This window comes from Camelus dromedarius, chromosome 9 (genome assembly GCF_036321535.1).
Source record: "Camelus dromedarius isolate mCamDro1 chromosome 9, mCamDro1.pat, whole genome shotgun sequence".
Lineage (NCBI taxonomy): Eukaryota > Metazoa > Chordata > Mammalia > Artiodactyla > Camelidae > Camelus > Camelus dromedarius.
The window spans coordinates 38,126,407-38,140,639 of NC_087444.1; the positions used below are offsets into that span (position 1 = coordinate 38,126,407).

The 14,233-nt window shown below is 46.9% G+C and overlaps 2 long non-coding RNA genes across 2 annotated transcripts in view; one reads left to right on the forward strand and one right to left on the reverse strand.

The window, feature by feature from the left end:
• The window catches only part of LOC105093786 (uncharacterized), a 463,250-nt gene extending 460,446 nt beyond the window's left edge, over nucleotides 1-2,804 (forward strand). The window contains exon 10 of the long non-coding RNA XR_010382533.1: nucleotides 2,740-2,804. This is a non-coding gene — a long non-coding RNA (uncharacterized LOC105093786). The remainder of the gene's footprint in view (nucleotides 1-2,739) is intronic.
• A 6,425-nt stretch (nucleotides 2,805-9,229) lies between these two features.
• Nucleotides 9,230-14,233, reverse strand: part of LOC116154855 (uncharacterized) — a 63,828-nt gene continuing 58,824 nt past the window's right edge. Inside the window, exon 3 of the long non-coding RNA XR_004138904.2 lies at nucleotides 9,230-9,267. This is a non-coding gene — a long non-coding RNA (uncharacterized LOC116154855). The remainder of the gene's footprint in view (nucleotides 9,268-14,233) is intronic.

Consider the following 14,233-nt stretch of genomic DNA (forward strand, 5'->3'; position numbering starts at 1 on the left):
TGATTTTTTTAAATGCATTCAGCCATTCTGTATCTTTTGATTAAAAAGTAAATGGAGTAAAATTTCTAAAGTAATTATAAATAGGTAAGGACTTATTGCCATTTTGTTAATTGTTCATTGCTGCTTATCCTTTTTTGTGAGTATTTTTAAGCCTTTTGGTATCAGTATGCTTTAACTTGATTATTGTTTTGTGTAATTACTACAGGTTTTATCCTTGTGGTTACCATAAGGCTTATAGAAAATATCTTAAAATTATAACATCATATTTCAGTGTTACATAACTGTAATACTTCATAGCCAATAATAGATTATTATAGTTACGGTTAATTTTTTTACTACATTTGTTTTTAGCTTTTAAACTAACATTGTAAGTGAAGCATATTTGTTATTGTATTACAAAATCTATCTTTGATTATAAATCTATCATTACCAGTAAGTTTTATGCCACACCTTATGTTTTTATAATTTTCATTAGTGTTCTTTTACATCCAGCCTAGAAATGCTGTAGTGTTTCTTGCAACGCAGGTCCACTGGTGATGAACCCCTTCCCCTTTTGTTTGCTCAGGACAGTCACTATCTCTCCTTCATTTTTGAATAATTCTTGATTAACAGGTTTTCCTTTCAGTGTTTCTATATATCATCCCATCTCCTCCTGTCCTGAAAGTTTCTATCGAGAAATGCTACTCCAGTCTTCTGGAGGTTCTTTCTCGTGTAACTTTCTTCTTTTCTCTTGCTGCTTTCAAAATTCTTTGTCTTTGACTTTTGAATGTGTCTTACAATAATGTGTCTTGGTGTAGTCCTATTGGGGTTCAACCTGTTTAGGGTTCTTCTAGGCCTCGTGGATCTGGGTGTCCATTTCTTTCCTCAAGTTTTGGAAGTTTTCAGCCATTATTGCTTTAAATATACTTTCATTTTCTCCTCCTGGTATCCCTATAACATGGGTATTTTTTTTCTTTTAATTTTGTCCCCTTTGTCCTATAGGCTTTCTTTGCTCCTTTCATTTTTCTTTTTGCTCCTCTGGGTAATTTCAAATGCCCTGTCTTCTAGATCACTGACTCTATCTTCTGCATGGTTGAGTCTACTGTTTAAGCTCTCTGTTGAATTCTGCAGTTTACTCGGTGTATTTATTTCCTTTGGGACTTTTGTTCATGAATTGTTTTCCTAATTTCATCTTGTCTGTGTGTGGTTAAACTTTTTTAAGAGGGTTACTCTGAATTCTTTGTCTGACAGTTGCTAGGCTTCCGTTTCTCTAGGGTCAGTTATTGGAGCTTTATTCGCTTCCTTTGGTGGCGCCACGTTTACCTTCGTGTGTGTGCTCCTTGGCTTCTGACGTGGGTATCTGTGCATCTGAGTGAGCAGTCTCCTCTTCCAGGCTTGACCGGGCCACTTGCTTGGTTTTCTGGGCATCCTTGGGCATGCGGGGCTTGCTGCCAGGGTGTATCTGGGCAAGGCTTCTGCTTGAGCTCTGAGGGGGGAGGTGTTGCCACGGTTAGTTCGGCTCCCTGCCCACATGGGGTAGCACCGCGGCTCTGCTGCTGCCTGTGCTCTCTGGTCGGGCGTCCCACCTGGGACTGGGTACTAGACTCAGGAGGCAGGGCTGTGTATTAGCTTCCCTGCCCTGACAGGGTTTCAGAAAGGACACCACAGCCTGCACTGGCCCATTGTTTGGGGGAGCTGAACCAGGCAAGGCTGTGCACTGAATTTCCTGGCCAGAAAGGCCACCATTTTGCTCTGCAGGTCGAGACAGCCCTGGGATTTGCTTCCCCTTCGGTGTCGCTCTGAGCGAGGCTGTAAGGCGGGCTGCAGGGCTCCCTGGGTGCTCTGTCTAGGTCCCCTGCTGGCAGACTGACAGCAGTGCGCAGCAGCAGCTTCGTTTTTCTGCCCAGGCAGGGCCCTTGACAGGGTGTAAGGTTTGCAAGGCTCTTGTTTGGAGGCCACGTTAGGCAGCGCTATCTGCCAAGTCCCCTGGCCTCCACAGCCGCTGTCCGAGCTCTGCAGGTGGGCAGGGCCCCGCCCGGGTCCCTGTGGCACTGTCATCAGAATGGCAAGGTGGGCCACGCAGAGTTCTGGGAACTCTCTAGGTTTCCTTGCTGGGTTGGGCTGGAGGCTGTATTCAGCTTTGGGTGGGACCAGACCTTAGCTTCCCTGCCCAGTCAAGCTGCAGAATCGGCCCCAGGAAGGTCTTTGAAGGCTGTCTGCTAAGCTGTCTGGACAGGATGGGCCACCGTCTTGACCCTGAGACACAATGTTCTCTGCTCAGGTGCCGCCGCAGTCAGGGCTGCAGGGCATGCTACCAAGGTTCCCGGAGCTCTGGTTAGCGTCCCTGGTCAGCAGTGTTGGGGGCTGTATTCAGCAGTGGGCAGTGCTGCAGACTAGCTCCTCTGCACAAGGAAGTAGGGTGAGCCACCGAATAGGCCCCAAGGTTGACTGGACTCCCATTTGGGGATCTCGTCAGGCAGACTTGTCCATCAGACTCTTCGGCCAGGCGGGGTCACTGGGCTTGTGTCTGCAGAGGGGCAGGACCGCTGGCCAGGCCCTCTGCCCTGGCGTTGCTGGGCCAAGCAGTCTCCAGGTGCTTAGGCTTCCTGGTCGGGCAGGGCCGGGAGCTGCAGTCCGCGTTGGTTAGGACTATGAATGACCTCCCCTCCTTGGGGGTGGAAGGGGCTCAAGGGCCAGTAAAGCTTTTCAACTGATGCCCCAAATCAGGCAGACCTGTACCCCACTGCACTCCCTTTTCAGACTGCACCACGCTGTCTTGGCTCGGCTGATGAGTGAAGCTGGTGGTTAAGTCTTCTACTTGGATGATGATGCAGGTAAGAACCCAGTCTGCCAAGATCCAAGAGCTGGTCATTCAAGCTCCTCCCCTCTACTCCATCACAATCTGACTCTCAGTGGACAAGACTGGAGTGGGGGCTCCCTAGAAGACACCCACCATGCTGGGGACTCTGAATGTCTACTCTGGGCCTTCTCTTCTCACTGGAGGAACCGTAGGTTCCAGGGGAGCCCTCTTGTGTTGTAGTACCAGCCTGGGGCGGGATGACGTGGTCAGCACGTAGCTGTTCCTCCTACCCTTCTGATGTAGTCTGCCTTGCTCTCTGTGGTGCTGGGGTGCTTCAGCCTCTCTCCCCTGTTTGAGGACTTTCTCAGTGAGGTCTTGTCCATGAATAGATGTGAGCTATTCTTCTGTGAGGGAGGGATGACTCAGGAACCACCTCTGTTGCCATCTTGATGACATCACTCCCACCCCCTAAATCACACCTACACAGTGTGTTCTGGTCTCCTGACCTCTTCATTCTTCTCTATTCTGCTGTTTTCCATCCTGTGTCTCAGGGGGGTTCCTGATGGCGGTGAAATCACTTCAACCTTCATATGTCTCCATTACAAAGTCTAGTCAAGATGGATGGCTCACCCACTGCTGTTGGAAAGTTCTGTTTTCTTTCCCTCTTGGAGACCTGATGCCAGCAGGCAAGTGTAGCTTCCGTGTGAATAGAGTGTGAACTAAATTCTTGATAAAATTGTAATCTTCCAAAGAATGCTACAAGGGAAGCTTGATGAGTAAACAGGCCGCGAAAGGAAAGGTGGGCTTCCTCGCATCGTTCAGCCAGTGGGGTGCAGCTCGAGCTGATGAGGAAGGCGCCTCTACCCCCTGGCCTGCCCGTTCTTTATTGTGCTTTTCAACCCTTCCTCCATCAGGTCTTCACTCAAGTGTCAGCTTCAGAATCCTCACCTGGCTGTTTACGCGAAAAGGGCATCTTCTACTCACCTTCTGTCTCATCACTCAGTATGTATTTTTCCATCAAGACTTGCTCTGCATGATTTCACTAATTTAGTCGTTTACTTATTTATTGTCTGCACTTCCTCTTGAATTTAAGCTCCATGAAGGCAGGGATTAACTCCTTTTCCACTACACTGTCCTCTGTGCCTCAAAATATTATTGTGCTCCCCCCAAATATTGGGGACAAAGTGAACTATGCCTTAGAGAACAGTATGTGGCTCCTGCCTGGTGTAAGCATCACCTGGGATCACCATTATGACAGCACAATTAGAAACGCACAGCCTCGTCCTACATCTTGCATTGGGAACGCCAGGTCCATTAACCTGCCACTCAAAGACCCTTCGCAGTCACCAGGGGAGCTATAAACATCACTGATGCTGGTCCCACCCTTGGGTGTTCTGATTTAATTGCTCTGGAGTACAGCTAGACTTGGTCTTTTCTACAAGCTTCTCAGGCAATTGTAACGTGCAGTCAAGGCTGAGCACGGCTGCCTTAGAAGGTTTTCAGACCTGTGTGCACCCTCAGAACGCCACTGGGGGCGGGGAAGGTGACGCATTGCAGCTCCTGGGCTCAGGGTGTCTTTGAGCCAGAGTACATATGGAGTTTAGACACGCTGAGATACAAGACCTGAGGGTTCTGTGGGAAACCTAAAAAAGGAACTCTATGGGGAGACAAACTCAAGGAGAAACCATAAGCAGTGGGAGAAACTAAACCCTGCAACCTGCTTACCGACCTAGATGTGCTCACACACCCACTCAGTATGAGGACTTGATGACGCTCAGTCCACACGGATCCAGTGAGGACCAAAACCAGTGATGATTTCATCCCGAAGGGAAAACGCCTATGGAACAAACGTCCCAGGGACTACACTAGCTGGCCAGGTTAATTAAAAATGGCTCCAATAATTAGTTTTTTGCACATTCAGTTTCTTTGTTATCAGTGCAGGTGCTTTTCATAGAAGGGACAAAAGAGCCTAAATGACGCCTCTCTGTCCCTCCTCTGAACCTGTGTTCTAAAAAACGCATCCTGCACTCAGAGGGTTCTCTGGGTTTAAAATCATCCCTTCGGCGTACACAGCCCCTGATGTGCTGGGTGATGCCTTGAGATGAGGAGACATAAAAGTGGTGTACTGTTCCGTCTTTTGTTCCTGTTAACACTCCCAGTGGGACTTTTTAAAAGAGGGCCGTTGTTTATTAGGATGGTTTCAAGAATGTTATCTAAAATGAATGAGAAAATAAATACCTTTCTTAATAATTTAGGTTTTTCAAAGAGGTGTGTGCAGAGAAGGCATTATGAATGTAACAATCAAGACACAGGAAGTGGGTTGTAACCCTGAATCTGCCTCCCAGAGTCTCCACTGCATCAGCCCAGGCTGCCGTGAGGGGTGAGCAGGAAGTTCCGGGAGGGCACTACACAGGATAGCAGTGTGAAGACGACGCCTCATTTGATGATGCTGGGAAGGACTTCAGTCGAGGTGGCCGGCCAGGCCTGTGCTATGTGGCCCTGTCCCCCCTGGTCACAGTGGACTGTTCCAGCATACAGACACAGCCTAACCCTGGCCAATCAAATTCTCCCTCCAGAAGATGAGAGTATGGTGACACACAGTCTGGGAGCCTTGGGGACGCAGCCACTGTGTTGTGTAGCCTCGAGCAGGGCCCCGCTGCACAGCTGTCTCGGGGTGGGCCCGTTCTGCAGCCTGCGCTGTCCAGCGCAGTAGCCACTAGCCACACATGGGCGCCGAGCATCTGAAGTGTGGCCACTGTGACTGAGGAGCTCAGGTTTTTAATTGAGTTAAAGTATTTTTAAATTTAAAAGCTAGTATCTCTTGTACTGGACAGCACAGCTCGAGAGCCCAGGTTTCTGGCCTTCAGCTTCTATTAAGGAACCCCCTGGAGCCTCTCTGGTTATCTCCTTTGCCAGGCTTTGGCTGTTGCATCAGTTTTGCAAGACACCCCAGGAGCTTTTCGATAAATCCCCCAATTTATTTTAGCGAGCCAGAGGAGCCTTAATTAAGATAGGGTGTTAATTAAGTTAAAAGCTGACGTATTGTTCTTTTGTGGAGGGGTGTCTGTCCATCACATGGAAACCATACAGATGTGAAGGTGAGGGGAGCTCCTCTTGCCCGTGAGTATGCTATGGAAGTAGGGATGAAGAGGGTGGATTAACTCTTTAAAGCCCATCTAATCCCGTAAGCAGACTATCTTATGGAGTCACAGGGCAAACCTATTTGAAAGAATTACTTATGTCAGAGAGTTAACATGAGCCAGCATCACCCGGGGGATCTGGAAACTCTGAGCTCACATTCTACCTTTTCCTCTTTCCCAGATGAGATGGTGACGAGCTATGTAGCCGCTCCAAGGCTCAGCAGCCTCCTGATTGTAATAAGGAAGCCTTGGAAGCCTTGAAACTAGACTGTCATCAAGGTCACTCTACCTCTCCCAGACTGTGATAAGCTATAAGCTGCGAGGGCCTGGCCGCTGTCTTAGTCCCGTTGTTGACGGCATCTCAGATCTGATCCAGAAGGCATGTGGAAGCTTCGTCTTGAAGCTGTACCAGATTTGGACCAAAGCCTAACAATGTCCTGAGGTTGCACAGGTTGTAATGACAGGTGATCATTCCACTGGGAGTGTCCTAGTTTGACATTTGTGGGCACAGTCTGACTGTGGGTGACCTTGAGCCGCTTCTCCACGCCATGAGCCTTGGTTCCCCCATCATAAACAGTAAGACAAACATGGACTTTACACTTTAAACACTGCAACCATTATCCCAGGAGAGTTCATACAGCCCTCCTAACAAGTCTGTGAGGGAGAGATCTTCGTCTCACCACCACTGCCACATCATTGTTATTCCCTTATGTTACACCAAGGCTTAGAGAGATGGCGCCAGCTGATTCAGATCCCACTGTTAAGTCAGTGGAGGAGGCAGAATTCACAGCCGGGTCTTCTGACTCTAAATCCAACACTTAGTAGAGAAGAACATCTGTATCTGCTTTAAAATTTCATGGAGGCAGATGAAATACCATATGTTTAATACTTGGGAGAGAAAATGCGAAGCAAATAAAGTTTGCATTTTAAGAGATGAGAAGGGCAAGCGTGTCATTCTTTTTTGAGTCTGGATTTTAAGGTGTGTTCTTAAAAGTTTGGTGCTTGGATGATACGTACAGTATAAAAATAGACTAACGAATATGGGGAAGTCTGGAGAGCAGACCTTACACGTAAGCCAGATTGGCGTGGTCCTACGTTTAATTACGGACAATCCTTTTGGCACCTAGCATACTCTATTGTTCTCACTAAATCCTTACAACAGCCCCGTGTGGTCAATACTATAATCCTTAATTTTAATGTGAAGATGTTTTGATAGAGAAAGGCTAAATGACTTGTCCCAGGTCACAGAAATAAAAGTTGACCAAGCCAAAGTCTTGGTGGTGGCATCTCAGATCTGCATGACTGCAGACCGCAAGTTCTAAGTTATGATGGGATGATATCCTCCTTGTTAAACTGTGAACCTTTAATAAAAGCTCACCTTAATGACCTTTCTGTTTTTCACTTGTACCACATGAAAAGAAGCCAGTGTCCATACTGGGGATATCAGAGGACTTCTAGGGGTCAATGTGATGGTGACAAAAGCATTGGTGTGAGAAACTGCAAGGTGAGCCTCTCCTAGACATTTCCCCTTTGGTGTTAACGCTGAAATCCCATGGCTTTTCTTAAACATGGTGGGGGGTGGGGCAGAAGACTGCCTTTACTCGGACCAGATCATATCTGCTAGGATGCACCTTCCTCATCTCGGTACGACATCATCAAGCTGGGAGCCAGGTGCAGTAGAATCTGTTGGATACGTGAGTCATTCCGACTCCTAATACTGCTAACAGGGAAGCACACACAGGCTGGTCTCCAGCCTATGTCTTATTTTAATCTCCTGTAAAGTGCTATTTATGTGTTACATGTGCAGGATGCAAGAAGATGAATGTAAGGGTAACAAGTATTACGTTTTCTCATTAAAAGTTACAGTCACCTATTATGGGAACACCATCACTTGAGTGTATGTGGTTGAAGAAAAACCTGTATTTGGACCAAAATGAAATCCCCTCCTGAAGGTTCTACTATATCAGGGGCATTTTGGGAATTTTTTGAACAGGCCAAGCCAGGTAATCCCATGTGAAACCCATGCTGAGGAGGTGGTTTGAGATGTTTAAGGTCATGGACACTGAAGTTATTCCCCTCAGCAGTGGGCTATCCTGGAGATGGAGAGCTATCCACTATGGATGGTTTCTTGGTTCATGATGACTTTGATAATCCAGTGCTGGGGATTACTGATCTGTCTTTGGTCCGAATTCACCTAACCTACTTTGTGATAAGGGACTGCTGGACTGAGGAGTTTCTGTCGATATCAAGGGCTGAATTTGCATACATGGCTCTTTTACTGGTAATTCTTTTAACTCCCAGGAGTGAGAAGCAGTCCAAGATGGGGACCAGGAATGTGGAGAAACTCAGATAATGGCATATGAGCAAGAACTGGAGGGCACTGAGATGGTTAGAGATAGGAGGAAAGAATTGTTTTTCAGATTCTCATAAGGCTGATTGTTCAATGACAATCAAAATGTTCAGTTTGATACAAGATTTTGCAGGAGGAGGGGATTACATGGAATGACCTTTTACCTAGACTGCAAGTGCCTTTATGACAAGGGGCCGTGTCTCTGTCATAATCTCCCTGTGTCACCTTGCATCAACGACACCATCCAATATGAACAAGTGTTTGTTGACAGACTGAACAAAGTGACTAAACTTATTTGACAAGGGACTGAATAGGAATCAGAATTGTCTGAAGAGGCCTTCTTGGGTTGGTTATCAGTTCTGCCACCTAGATGCTTATTCTCAGAGTCCAGATAGTCACCTGTCGGGTGATCTGTCCATGTGAGAGGTGCCTAGATAGGTAATTTTCTGAGATGCCACCATGATATAAATGCAGCCCACTATGATGGACACATCACCATATAAATCACTAATTGTGCATCAGTCCTTGGAGCCGATTGTGATAGTGAAGTGGGTCTGGGATTTGAATGGCAAAGACCCTGAAGCGGGAGGGAGAACACTGACCAGGGGGAGGATACAGTAGGGGAATCCAAAATGCACCTTTAGATCAAAAATGTACCTTTAGAACCAACCAGTTACAATGCTGCCCAGAGACCTGTCTTTCCCCTGAGGCCTGTTGGGATATCCTTTGCTCAGTCTGGGGGGACTAGAAAGGAACTGCCATCTCTACCAAATGCACACATTAGTTGTCATCTCTCTACTATCAGGCTTTCCCCCACACCCTTGAATCAAAGAATTGACAGGTGTCTACTCACAGTGTACACATGCATGTATCCAGCTGTCCCATCCATTCGCCCGCCTGTCGAGCTCTCTCTTCCTCATTCCTGGGAAGCACCCTGTACTGGGCTTCAGGTGGTTTGCCGTGAACTTCCATGGGCCTGGGGCCGAGTCGTTTAACCTCTGTAAAAGGAGGGGTCTGATGAGTTTCCTCCTAGAGACTGTTCCTTTCCTCGTGTATCATCGCACAGTGTGCGGCACGGGCACAGCCCAGGAGAAAGCTAGAAGGCCTATCTCCTAATCTCAGGGAACTTTGGATCTAGATTTGGAGAGTCCCACACATGACAATACAAGGCAACAACCAAAGCCTGGGCAGAATATGGTGCTGGTGACAGAAGAGAGGGAGGGGTGAGTGCTGCTAAGGGTTAGGAGAGTGAGAAATCCCAGGGAGGAATTCCTGGAAAGGTTGGTTAGCAAGCTGGATTTTTATTGATAAGAAGTCAACAGACAGAAAGAAGCAAGGCAGAAGGGCTTCCCAGAAACGGTGGTGAAAGCACTTTGTGTCTAAAGTCACGAGCGCTCAAAAAGGAAGCGCCATCTAGGTGTTTTGTTTTATATGGGTGAGTTACGAGGCCAGATGCTAGACATCTTTCACAGCCAGGCTAAGGACCTAGGGCCTTCCAAAACCAATGTAATGGGGAGCCTTTGAAGGTTGAACAGGGCAGTGCCTTATAAATACCTTTTTGGGAAAAATAGTCTGCGTGGGACAGTTAGAAGGCAGAGAAACTAGACAGAAATGTCTTAATAGCCAAGTTGGCTATTTTTCTGCTGAAAAAAAAAAAAAAACCCTCAGCTTCCAACGAACCACCTTTTATTATGACACAAAAGCCATAAAGGTAGTGATGTATATAAAAGCAGTACAGGATGTTTTTAGTGGCTTTATGAAATAAAAACAGCAGTCGACAGTTAAAATTGGAATGCCCTGCATCAGGTTATAACCATCTGAGTTTGGGAAGTTGCAGCAGCAATGCAATCATATTTTTATAGCTCTAGCTCCATCTTTTCACTCCGATAACTGAGCTAGGAGTGGGTGAGAAGGGGAAACCCAGCACATCAATGTCATTAAATAGCAGAGGACAAGAGTCTTTGAATTTCAATGGTCACAGAAGTTACCGGATTGATAAAAGAATCATTACTTCCCCAAATCAGAAATATGTGTGCTATGAATCAGGGTGAGATTGATACTTGGGAAAACAGGTTCCCTAACGAAATAACACGATTGGTCGGAAGCAGTCATACCAGGCACTGTGACATCTGTGACTTCAGTGTGCACCCCTCTCAATCCTGCGCGGGATGACTTTCACAGATTCATAGATACAGACGCCGAGGTTCAAAGGAGTGGACAAACTTGCCCGGGGCCGAACAGTTAGGACTTGGAATCCCTGGGTATACCCCAAGAAGGATGCTATGTCTCATGTTGTGTCTTCGAATGCCACGCATAATTTTTCATCAACTTTGATCTTTTCTTTGCTGGTCTGTGAAGACTCAGTATCTTTCTGAGGCTACCAGCGTGGGTCTCGGACTGGAGTGTTTCATTTCATTTGTTCACCTGTGGCTGAGACAAACCCTATTCAGGGCTTTTAGAAAAGACTTCCCCCTGTTCATTCGCAGTGGTTTCTGTCTAGGGTCTCTTGGAGGCTAGGGATGGAGGTGGGCACCTCTAGTGATTACACACATCAGCTGAAGAATGATTTGCTTGCTCAAGAGGAATGATTTGTTGGTGCAATGTGTTCTGAGGCCAACAGAGATGTGGGCATTAATGCACGGCCCCCATCATGAAGACTTTCCTTGAGTTTGCACCCTACTCCACTTCCGCTTGAGGTTAGTAAAATGATATGCTAATTAAAAAATTATTTCAAGGACTAAAGGGACAGATGAAATAAAATATTTGAATATACAAGACACATCCACAACTAATTATTTTATATTGATACCCTCATGACTCAAGGAGGAATCTGAGGCCTGGAGGGGTCATGTCATTGCACATGAAAGGCATCTCACAGGTTGAAAGGTGGGTCAAACTAACTCTTAAACACCCACTCTTAAATGACCTCACTCAACCCTGCTCTACACATCCTTCTACGTGCACATACACACAAAGACGGTTTTGACTTGGTAGCGTTCCATTCTGTGAAGGGAGAAAATGTTTCTATCTCCTCGTGGATTATGTAAATAGAGGAAATAATGTAGCTCAAGTCAACCACCATGTGGAAGTACCTTCAAGAAACTGTAAGAAGGAGAAGAAAGTATGGGACGAGAGTAGAAAGGTTAGAACTGCAAATACAGTCTCCACGGTGAGCCAGGGTTTGCCTCCCTACTCCATCCCTGTGTGAATGCGACTTGTACCCCCCTGTAAGGTGGTTGTGAGGATAAAATGACATGATGCATGTGTGCTTCTCAGCTCTGGGCTTGGCATCTAGAAAGTTCCAACCATGACAGATGTCACAGCTTTCACAGTATTCACATAACATGTACTGAGCACTTGGCTCTGTGCCAGGCATTGTTCTAAGTGATTTATGCACATCAACTTACTTGCTCCTCATGACAACCCCTTGAGGTAGATATTTTTTATTATCTGCTCTATAGTAAAGAAGAGGTAACTGAGGCAGAGATTTTATGCCATTTGCCCAAGACCTCACAGGCAGTAAGTGGTGGAGTGAGGAGAGGGACCCCCGAGCCTGTGTTCTCAACCACTGCGCTCTGTGTCCTCTCCAGTCGGTGTGGAAGACCACTAGCGGAGGACGCAGTGGGAGAGGAAGTGCCCAGCTGCTACCAGAGGCCAGATCTGTAGACCACTGGAAACTGAGCCAGAGGAAACTCCGGGGTACGAAGGTCAGGCTACATCCCACTGAAGGCATCAAGCATAGAGTTTGAGACAGGCCCTGAAGGATGAGTCAGGACAGGTACAGATGAACAGAGAGAGGAGCATTCAGGCAGCACGACTACAAAAAAGAAACCAGTCTGAATTTGGTTGCATGGCACTACTCAACAAATGTCAATAATATCCCAATCGTCAGGGTGTAGCGCCCCTGGATCCCCACGAACCGCACAGCATGGTGCTGGTGGAGGATTCAGGGAGACCTGCGTCAGCGTCGGCTCTACCACTCATAAGACGTGGCGGTCACTTCTCTGTCTCCGTATGTCCATCGGTAACTGGGGTTATCACACCTCACAGCACTGCCATAGTAGGGATTCAGTAAGTATTGGCCCCCACATCCGGTCCTTGCCGTGGCTTCCAAGGGATACCTGTGAGCGTCGGAGTGCGAGCTGCTGGGTGCATCTGGGCTCACCCAGCTGGGTTTTCTGACCACTGTGTATGTCAGTCGTCGACTTGGAATTCTTGCTCAAGGAGTATTTAGACTCATATCAAGTTTATCTAGAAAACATATTCTAAATCGCCTCTGGAGATTTCCTTCCCCTAAATTTTTCTAAAATTCTTGCAGCTTCTATCACGGAAGACAGTGTTTACTATTTCTAAGGGGCGCATTTCCATGAGAACAAACTTAGGTGCCTCGGGAAAAGCTCCACGTGCTCCACGTCTCCCCTGCTCATGTGACATGAGCCTCCTTAGGGGGGCTGCCAAATAAGATGCGTATGCCCAGCTAAATTCACATTTAAGATAAATAACAAATATTTCTAAGTATAAGTAATATTGGAGATATATTAAAATACTTATACTAAAAAAAAAATGTTGTTTATCTGAAATGCAGATGTAACTAGGTATCATCTAGTTTTATTTGCTATGTCTGATTACTCCACTCCTAAGGTCCAGGGAGCCCCGCAGGGTGGAATAGCAGTTCTGGGGGTTCAAATCCTCATTCAGTCCCTTACTGGTTGTATAACTTTTCACTTAACCTCTCTGAAGTGAAAAAGCTTTTATATTAACGGGGATAAACGTAGGTGAAGACACCTCTTAGAGACTCTGGAAAGGTAAAGTGGAACCGCACAGGCCGATACAACTGGTACACCTCCCAGGGCCTAACAGAAGCGCCACACCTGCGAAGGTGACTTTGTGTTGCTGGCAGAGCACTTTGTCAACAGCGCTACTTCCCTGAAACTGTAGGGACATCATTGCTGCTTTTCCAAAACCCAGGGCCATCCAGTGGGTAGGCGGACGTCTGAGATCGTAACTCAAATGTCCGAACTCCCACTGCAGGGCTTCTCCCAGGTCCCTGGAAGCCTCTTTCACATGAGTAAATGTCTTCAGTCACCTGGAGGAAGACTCAAACAGAACCGAATCCTAGCATTTGCAGCATGGTCCACTGGCTTGCTTTAGAGTCCTTGAAAGCAGGATTCCTCAGGAAAGCGTTTTTCTCTTTTATGATTCTGTTTCCAAAGATGGCAAAATCCATTTTAGGTGAAGGAATGGGGGGGTGGGGGTGGAGCCAGGGTCAGCCTCACCTAGGACACATGCTCTACGGTGAACATGAGCCACGAAGACCCTCTCCTGCTGGTTACTTTCTCCCCTCCTGCTTGTTATTAAATACAGAGACGCATACCAGATCCTCGAGGGATGTGTTATGCCCAGTTTACAAAGGAAGAAATGGAGGCTTGTCCGAGTTATGTAATCTTCCCCCAACTCACACAAACTCTAAGTGGCAGAGCTGGGATTCAAACCCAAGCCTGACTCACACTAAAAGCCATTTCTTTTCTATTGCCCAAGGGTACTTCAGCTTGTTTTTACCAGTTTTTGTGAGTAATGATAAAAACACAACAAAACAAAGCATCTGTTTCATGAACCAAGAACATGCCTCTCCCGTCTCCCCTCCTTTCCCTTCCAGCCCCTGAAAGGGGAAAAAGAAACAGGGTCTTGTGAAATTTCTACAATACCCTCGGGGACTGCAGCCACAATGCCTGAATTGCTCAGAATTTCACCTTCCACATTTCCTCAGCCACAAAAGCCATTCATGGCCACCGCAGCCCCAGCATAGCTGGTCCCTTGTTCGGAGCCTGAGAGATCCCCTCGGGATCTTGAGTTCACGCAGAAGGGCCATGCTGGTTTCTGGAGGGACTAGTGGCTGAGAGTAACAGGATCTGAGACAGGCCTGTGTCATTTATGACGTGTGGTCTGCACAGAGAAACCCTGTCA